The sequence below is a fragment of the Musca autumnalis genome, unplaced genomic scaffold (assembly GCF_047663935.1).
Source record: "Musca autumnalis isolate F117 unplaced genomic scaffold, ASM4766393v1 scaffold_3, whole genome shotgun sequence".
NCBI lineage: Eukaryota > Metazoa > Arthropoda > Insecta > Diptera > Muscidae > Musca > Musca autumnalis.
The window spans coordinates 22847245-22856754 of record NW_027411866.1 but is presented as its reverse complement, the minus strand read 5'-3'; positions in this window follow the sequence as shown (position 1 = coordinate 22856754).

Sequence of the window (9510 nt, the reverse complement as noted above, 5' to 3'; positions counted from 1 at the left end):
CTGGTGGACAGAATGCGGCTATTTTGAATTCCAAAATGTTGTTGTATACCACTCAGGAAATATGGAAGGTATACACAGGAAGGGTGTAGGCATTATCGTCAAAAAAGACATTGCAGACTGCGTGATTGGTTCTGTCCCAATGTCAGAAAGGACTATGATGATTAAAATCTAAGCAAAGCCCCTCAATTTAAATATTATCCAGGTATATGCCCCTACATGTGATGGAAATAACGACGAGGTTGAACATTTCTATGAAGAAATAAGTCAATTATTAAAGATGACGAAATCACACGAAATAACTATAGTTCAAGGCGACTTTAATGCCAAAGTGGGGAATGATGAAGTAAATGGAGTAACTGGAAGGTATGGACTTGGAGAAAGGAATGAGAGAGGAGAAAGATTAATTCAATTTTGTGAAGAGTTTAAGATGACCATTACAAACACAACATTCCGATTACATCCCAGGAGACTTTATACATGGAGATCACCAGTAGATAACAGAAGGAATATCGTTCGAAATCAAATTGACTTCATAATGATCAACAGCAGATTTAGATCTTGTGTAACGAAATGCTCAACATACCCAGGAGCTGATGTACCATCCGACCACAACCTGTTGATGCTCAATATTCGGCTAAAAATTTCACGAATTAAAAAAAGGAAGAAAAAGTCTCACAAGATAAATACTGAGATACTCAATAACCCATTTACCAGAAATGAAATGAAGATGCAAATTAATAACAAACTGGAAGTCATCGATTCAAACGATGTAGAAAATATATGGAACAAAGTCAAGGACACAATGTGCGAAATAACAAAAAATTATCTTAGAAACTGTACAAGAAGAACACAACAAGAATGGATGAACGATGAAATTATGGAGCTTCATGAGGAACGAAGGAAATACAAAAACGTTGACTATGAACGTTACTGGGAAATCAACAAGGAAATTCGCACTGCTACCCGAGCTGCAAAAAATGATCTACTCAATCAAAAATGTAGAGAAATTGAACATCTGCAAAACATTCATGATGACTATAATCTACATAAAAAACTAAAAGAGTCCGCAGGAGTGTATAGGAAGGCATCACCAGCATTACTAATGGATGACAACAATCAGTCAATTTTCGAGACATTACATATAAAGGATCGATGGAAAAACTATATTGAACAATTATTCACAGACGACCAACGATCAAGAAATGATCAGAACACAATTAATTATATAACGGGAAACCCAATCACTACAGCCGAAGTAGAATGTGCGATTCAATCGATAAAAGATAAAAAATCAACAGGACCCGACGAAATTCATTCCGAAATCTTAAAATTAATTGATGGAAACAACATCTCACTCATTACACGACTTTTTAATCATGTGTATGGTACTGGCCAATATCCAAACGATTGGTTGAAGTCTACTTTTATTGCAATACCAAAAAAATCGAATGCAAAAAAGTGTTGTGACTACAGGCTTATAAGCCTTATGTGTCACATATTAAAAATTTTCCTAAGAATAATTCACAAAAGAATTTACTCCAAATGTGAAAGATTTATGGGAGAGTCTCAAGGTATGGGTACCAGAGAAGCCCTACTATCCATCCAATTACTTGTACAGAAATGCAGAGATGTCCACAAAGATGTTTATATATGCTTTATCGATTATGAAAAGGCATTTGATACCGTCCAACACGACAAATTGATTAATATACTGAGGGAAATAGGAATAGAAGAAAACGAAATTAGGTGCATACAGAATCTATATTGGAACCAAACTGCAAGAATCGAAATAAATGGTGACCTGACTGACGACATTCCCATATCAAAAGGAGTCCGGCAAGGGTGCATACTATCACCGCTCCTCTTTAATATTTATTCCCAAAAATATTTCATGAGTCAATCGAAGGAGAACGAATTGGAATAAGAGTTCTGGGTAAAATTATAAATAACATACGGTACGCTGATGATACCACAATTATTGTCGGCAGTATATCTGGGCTACAACAGCTTCTAGACAAGCTCACGTACGTAAGTGAAACATATGGCCTCAAAATAAATACAAAAAAGACAAAATACATGATTGTTAGTCGGAAAGATGCAAGTTATGAAACGTCACTAAGTATTAAAGATGAACTTGTAGAACGTGTAAAAACTTTTAGATACCTTGGCGTTTCAATTAACGACCAATGGAATAAAGCGCCGAGTGGAGATGGCCAGAAACGCCTTTTTTAAATACAAAAAAACACTTACAAATCACGAATTAAGTCTCGCAACCAAGATAAGATTCGTCAAATGTTATATTTGGTCTATACTATTATATGCCGTAGAAACTTGGACCATCAAAAGTGCAGATCAAAAAAGAATTGAAGCATTTGAAATGTGGGTCTATAGAAGAATACTTAAGATACCCTATACATCGCACATTTCAAACCAAGAAGTTCTCAGACGAATGCATGTCGACAGGCAACTCTTACACACTGTCAAATCGAGAAAAATCGCATACCTTGGACACCTGATGAGAAATGACAAATACAGATTTATACAATGCATTATTAAATGCAACATAGAAGGACAACGACCAAGAGGCAGAAGAGAGATATACTGGCTAAGTAACATCCAAGAGTGGACAGGATACAGAGATGAAACAAATCTGCTACATGCTGCTAAAAATCGAGAGCTGTTTATAATTTCATAAAATAAAATAACATAACATACATATGAAATATATAAATGTAATGTATACTATTGTATGATCGCTTTATATCCGAATAACGGATCCGCAAATAAAGAAGAAGATTAGTTTACCAGGACAATTCCAAAGGTATAAGGGGACACATCTCTCACATTAATCAGTGCAGTACCATTCTATCATTAGCTCAATGATATTGGACCAATTGTTATCATCGAATTCGAACGACGTGTCAGTCATATTAAGACAAGAAAATTTTGTCGAAAAGAAAATTTTGTTGGTCTGTTAGTCCTGGATGTAATATTCATATCTGTGTATTTTTTATACGACTTTTATTTATTTATTTTTTCATTTGTTTGTTGAATGCTACTTCATCGTCCGCACATTAATTTCGACAAAGTGGCATTTATTTAAATCCACATTTCAATGAAATATTGGAGACCCACAAAAAATAATCCAATGGCTATTTTTAAAGCTGTCTTTTTTTTTGTTTTTTGCTGTATATTCAAATTTGATGCTTGTATGTTACAATTTGATAAAACTATTCATTCAAATATTTCATGTCATGTTTGCATTTTGCTTCGTTTTTGTTTGTTACTTTGAATTGTATTAAATTTATTTATATAACGTTATCAGTACTGCAGCAACAATTTGTGGTGGTTCAGTTCAGTTTTTTTTTCTGCTGTCTCTTTAGCTGTCTTTGACAAGAAAAAAAAAAATAAAATAACTCGACAAACCCTCAATGAAATTGACCATTTATTATGCAAACCGAGTTAGTAAATAAAATCATGATGTTGATGATGTATTTGTTAAGAGCTATGAGTCGTTTTTTATGTGACAACATGAAAAGGTGGGGAGTTTGGATGGATGGATGCTCAGGTCTAGACTTGTTATGGCAGAAAATGACAATGTTGTTTTTTCAGATTTATATAAAAATACTGAATGAAAAACGTGATTAAATTACTGCAAGAATGAATCGTCAAAAAGCAGACTGGGGAGCGTATAATTATTATTAATTATTTTGGCTAATGGTGCGTATAATTTATATTAATAGGAATGAAGAGATGTGTGTTATGTATACGTAAGGCAGGCTTAAATGTTTAAATAATTTCGTAAATATATGGACCTTATTATCAAAAACGATTACAAAACAAGGTAAAAAGTCCAGCAAATTATTATTTGAAAAATAAATTTTAGATAAAATCTTTTCATCTATCCGAGGTTTACATGTGTTACAAAAACTATCAAATATATTTTTTCTACTTTGTATTTCCTCTCCATAAATCTTCTTCTTAAGGTGTAATAATCCCCGTTCATTATAAGACAATTGCAACTATTAAGACAGCATTCTTTACCTTTAATACACCAATAATTAACATAGATAGTTATTTAGCACTGTTCGTACCGCAAATTACTGTCTGCGACATCAACAGGACAAAGAATAAGAAGATTAATTAAGACCCAAAGCCCGGTAAAAGCCATACAGGATTACAGCTACGAATGGCACACAATCAGGACTATATTTTTACACAAGTCCTGAGATATGCTAATGACAAAACTGATTAACATTATGGAAGAGAACAAAATAAAAAAAAAAAAAACCTTAGAATTTGCGTAAATCAGCACAAAGGATAATAAGAGGAATAGAAAAACGTCCAATGTAATTATCGTCCATTGTAATACACTTGAGCATAAAGAGAAGGCTTTTAATTAGAATTTTTAAGTGGCTCGGTGACGTATTGTTGCTACCATCAAGACGTGGATTTTTTAAAGAATATTTTTCCAACGAAACTCAAGACGTGGATTTTTTAAAGAATATTTTTCCAACGAACTCAAGACGTGGATTTTTTAAAGAATATTTTTCCAACGAAACTCAAGACGTGGATTTTTTAAAGAATATTTTTCCAACGACCCTCAAGATGTGGCTTTTTTTAAAGAATATTTTTCCAACGACCCTCATTGTTGGAAATATACTTGCTAGAATACACTTTCTGTTCAAACCTAATATATCCTCATAGTAGGCTTTGGTTTTCATATTGTATATTTATGTTGCCTACAATTTATTTGCTTTGTGCTTTCAGTCTTGTAATAAACTTCTGAACAGGAAACAACATTTGTGTCTTCTGTCAATTATTTTCTACATTGGTTATGAGCCCAGAGAAAATTCATTAAATTTTTTGTGTTTTTGGAACAATAATTTCTATAAGAGGACAATAATTTCAAGATGTCATCGCCGTTCCTGCAAATAGAGAAGTTGGATGAAGGGAATTACGATTCCTGGCATGTGCATATGAAAAGCGTTCTGGTACACAACGAGCTATGGAAATACGCGAATGGAAGCTATAAATGTGATTCAAGTTGGACAGCAGCGCAAAAGGCAGAATAGGAAAGCCGTGATGAGAAGGCTATAGCAATCATAATTCTAAGCGTCAAGGGAAGTCAGCTGAATTATATCAAGAAATGTAAGTATTCTGCGGAGGCTTGGAACAAATTATCCGAGGTGTACAACCGAGAGGTCCAGTCCAGCAGGTGATGTTGTATAAGAAGCTCATGAATTACAAGATGGCGGAAAACGAAGACATGGCAAAATATGTGAACAAATTTGAGTGTGTTATGGAGAAATTGGCCGATGTTGGAATAGAGCTACAGGATGAGCTATTGGCAATTATTCTTCTGTCAAGTTTGCCACCAAGTTTTGAGAATTTCATTATCTCAATGGATACACGGGATAAGTTGCCGACATTCCATGAACTGAAATTGAAACTATTGGAAGAAGGCGAACGTCGTTTAACACATTGGAGGCTAGTGGTTCACAACAAGCATTCGTTGCATGTTCCCAGCCGAAAGAAAATTTCTGGAATATGAAAAGTTCGAGATCTAAGAGGATTTATTCTGGTAAATGCTATGTTTGTCGTCGCAAGGGACATTATGCTCGAGATTGCCATGAGAAGAAAACCGGAGAGCAAAGATCAAGCGCAATGCTAGCGGCATCCAGCGGTTTTATGTCTGATGTTTGGTACATAGACAGCGGCGCAACGTCCCAAAATGCAATGAGAAGATATTCCTGGCGGGTGGAAATTTCATAACAGCGATTGGAAAAGGTGAAGTTGTGGTTAATGCTGAATGTGAAGTTCGTCTGAAAGATGTTTTGTATTCTCCCGATCTGCGTGGAAACTTTATTTCAATTAGCAAAGCTGTTGATAAAGGATATAAAGCAATATTCGACTCTAATGGCGTCAAAATAAAAGATACTGATGGTTTTGTTACCATGAAGGCCAAGAGAGAGCAAAGGTTGTTTGTCGTGACCGGAAAATCTAATCATCGTTTGAATGCAGCTATGGACAGAGAGAACTTGTGCCATTATAGATGTGAGTACCCGAAAATTCAGAGATCGAAATTGGGAGAAGTTCGTCAAAACTCACAGGAAGATGTAGGCCAAGAAGAAAACAGCCGATGAGAACAGTAGTGATCCAGAAGAGGAAGCTACAAAACAGCAAGTCGCCGAAGAGGATTACGACGTAGAAGGAATTGTGAATAAAGATGAGCCGAGAAAAACCAGGGGAAGTCCAAGATTATTACGAGAAGGTAATAGAAGAAGGCCAAGAAAACGATTCAAGGTGGTGAGTGAAAAAGAAGACGTGAGTTGTGAAAAAGCAAGTCAATGGAAGAAAGCAATACCAGTAGGGTGTGATGATTGGAAGATAAATAAAACAGGGTCATTAGTAGACCTGTCGTCTGGAAAGAAATCCATAAAAGGGCAAATCGAAACGAAATATGTCAACACTAACGGAATGGTTGCGGATATTTATAAGAAGAATTTGCCGAGAGCGAAACATAAGTAATTTGTATAGTTAAAGAATTTAAAGTAGTTTGTGTAATTACGATATTTGGTTTGAGGGGGAGTGTTGGAAATATACTTGCTAGAATACACTTTCTGTTCAAACCTAATATATCCTCATAGTAGGCTTTGGTTTTCATATTGTATATTTATGTTGCCTACAATTTATTTGCTTTGTGCTTTTAGTCTTGTAATAAACTTCTGAACAGGAAACAACATTTGTGTCTTCTGTCAATTATTTTCTACACTCAAGACGTGGCTTTTTTATAGAATATTTTTCCAACGACCCTCAAGACGTGGATTTTTTAAAGAATATTTTTCCAACGACCCTCAAGACGTGGATTTTTTAAAGAATATTTTTCCAACGATCCTCAAGACGTGGATTTTTTAAAGAATATTTTTGCAACGACCCTCAAGACGAGGATTTTTTAAAGAATATTTTTCCAACCACCCTCAAGACGTGGATTTTTTAAAGAATATTTTTCCAACCACCCTCAAGACGTGGATTTTTTTAAAGAATATTTTTCCAACCACCCTCAATACGTGGATTTTTAAAGAATATTTTTCCAACCACCCTCAAGACGTGGATTTTTTAAAGAATATTTTTCCAACCACCCTCAAGACGTTGATTTTTTAAAGAATATTTTTCCAACCACCCTCAAGACGTGGAGTTTTTAAACAATAATTTCCAACGACCCTCAGGACGTGGATTTTTTAAAGAATATTTTTTCAACGACCCTCAAGACGTGGATTTTTTAAAGAATATTTTTCCAACGACCCTCAATACGTGGATTTTTTAAAGAATATTTTGCCAACGACCCTCAAAACGTGGATTTTTTAAAGAATATTTTTCCAACAACCATCAAGACGTTGATTTTTTAAAGAATATTTTTCCAACAACCATCAAGACGTTGATTTTTTAAAGAATATTTTTCCCACCACCCTCAAGAAGTGGATTTTTTAAAGAATATTTTTCCAACGACCCTCAAGACGTGGATTTTTTAAAGAATATTTTTCCAACGACCCTCAAGACGTGGATTTTTTAAAGAATATTTTTCCAACCACCCTCAAGACGTGGATTTTTTAAAGAATATTTTTCCAACCACCCTCAAGACGTGGATTTTTTAAAGAATATTTTTCCAACCACCCTCAAGACGTGGATTTTTTAAAGAATATTTTTTCAACCACCCTCAAGACGTGGATTTTTTAAAGAATATTTTTTCAACCACTCTCAAGACGTGGATTTTTTAAAAAATATTTTGCCAACGACCCTCAAGGCGTGGATTTTTTAAAGAATATTTTTCCAACGACCCTCAAGTCGTGGATTTTTAAAGAATATTTTTCAGCGACCCTCAAGACGTGGATTTTTTAAAGAATATTTTTCCAGCGACCCTCATGACGTGGATTTTTTAAAGAATATTTTTCCAACGACCCTCATGACGTGGATTTTTTAAAGAATATTTTTCCAACGACCCTCATGACGTGGATTTTTTAAAGAATATTTTTCCAACGACCCTCATGACGTGGATTTTTTAAAGAATATTTTTCCAACGACCCTCATGACGTGGATTTTTTAAAGAATATTTTTCCAACGACCCTCATGACGTGGATTTTTTAAAGAATATTTTTCCAACGACCCTCATGACGTGGATTTTTTAAAGAATATTTTTCCGACGACCCTCATGACGTGGATTTTTTAAAGAATATTTTTCCAACGACCCTCATGACGTGGATTTTTTAAAGAATATTTTTCCAACGACCCTCATGACGTGGATTTTTTAAAGAATATTTTTCCAACGACCCTCATGACGTGGATTTTTTAAAGAATATTTTTCCAACGACCCTCATGACGTGGATTTTTTAAAGAATATTTTTCCAACGACCCTCATGACGTGGATTTTTTAAAGAATATTTTTCCAACGACCCTCATGACGTGGATTTTTTAAAGAATATTTTTCCAACGACCCTCATGACGTGGATTTTTTAAAGAATATTTTTCCAACGACCCTCATGACGTGGATTTTTTAAAGAATATTTTTCCAACGACCCTCATGACGTGGATTTTTTAAAGAATATTTTTCCAACGACCCTCATGACGTGGATTTTTAAAGAATATTTTTCCAACGACCCTCATGACGTGGATTTTTTAAAGAATATTTTTCCAACGACCCTCATGACGTGGATTTTTTAAAGAATATTTTTCCAACGACCCTCATGACGTGGATTTTTTAAAGAATATTTTTCCAACGACCCTCATGACGTGGATTTTTTAAAGAATATTTTTCCAACGACCCTCATGACGTGGATTTTTTAAAGAATATTTTTCCAACGACCCTCATGACGTGGATTTTTTAAAGAATATTTTTCCAACGACCCTCATGACGTGGATTTTTTAAAGAATATTTTTCCAACGACCCTCATGACGTGGATTTTTTAAAGAATATTTTTCCAACGACCCTCATGACGTGGATTTTTTAAAGAATATTTTTCCAACGACCCTAAAGGCGTGGATTTTTTAAAGAATATTTTTCCAACGACCCTAAAGGCGTGGATTTTTTAAAGAATATTTTTCCAACGACCCTAAAGGCGTGGATTTTTTAAAGAATATTTTTCCAACGACCCTAAAGGCGTGGATTTTTTAAAGAATATTTTTCCAACGACCCTAAAGGCGTGGATTTTTTAAAGAATATTTTTCCAACGACCCTAAAGGCGTGGATTTTTTAAAGAATATTTTTCCAACGACCCTAAAGGCGTGGATTTTTTAAAGAATATTTTTCCAACGACCCTAAAGGCGTGGATTTTTTAAAGAATATTTTTCCAACGACCCTAAAGGCGTGGATTTTTTAAAGAATATTTTTCCAACGACCCTAAAGGCGTGGATTTTTTAAAGAATATTTTTCCAACGACCCTAAAGGCGTGGATTTTTTAAAGAATATTTTTCCAACGACCCTAAAGGCGTGGATTTTTTAAAGAATATTTTTCC